Below are 343 nucleotides of genomic sequence, written 5' to 3' on the forward strand. Positions count from 1 at the left end.
GTCGGGGCGATTAAATTTATAACCTTATTACAACGGTTTCTTGAATTTGCGTATATCCGTGGAGTGCCTGAAGGAAACACTAAAATCGGCCATGATAGCCGACCTTGAAACCCGAAAAAGAAATGTCAAGGATTTGGTACGCTTCGAGCTGCGTCGTAAACGAATTAATCCGTGACGTCGTCGCAGGTCGAGGTGGTCACGCCTGGCTGCGTGACGCTAGGAGCAGCTCAGACTGGTGTGCCGTCGTACGGTGAGCATAGTGTTCCTCGCGATGTTGCTGTTGCTGCTGTCCGGGAGTTTCGCCGCTGCAGCGCGTTCCTGTCGACCTGAAGACGTGCATTTC

The sequence above is a fragment of the Zootermopsis nevadensis genome, unplaced genomic scaffold (genome assembly GCF_977971745.1).
Source record: "Zootermopsis nevadensis isolate Lab colony 2312 unplaced genomic scaffold, Znev_1.0 Znev_ptg000061l, whole genome shotgun sequence".
Taxonomy (NCBI): Eukaryota; Metazoa; Arthropoda; class Insecta; order Blattodea; family Termopsidae; genus Zootermopsis; species Zootermopsis nevadensis.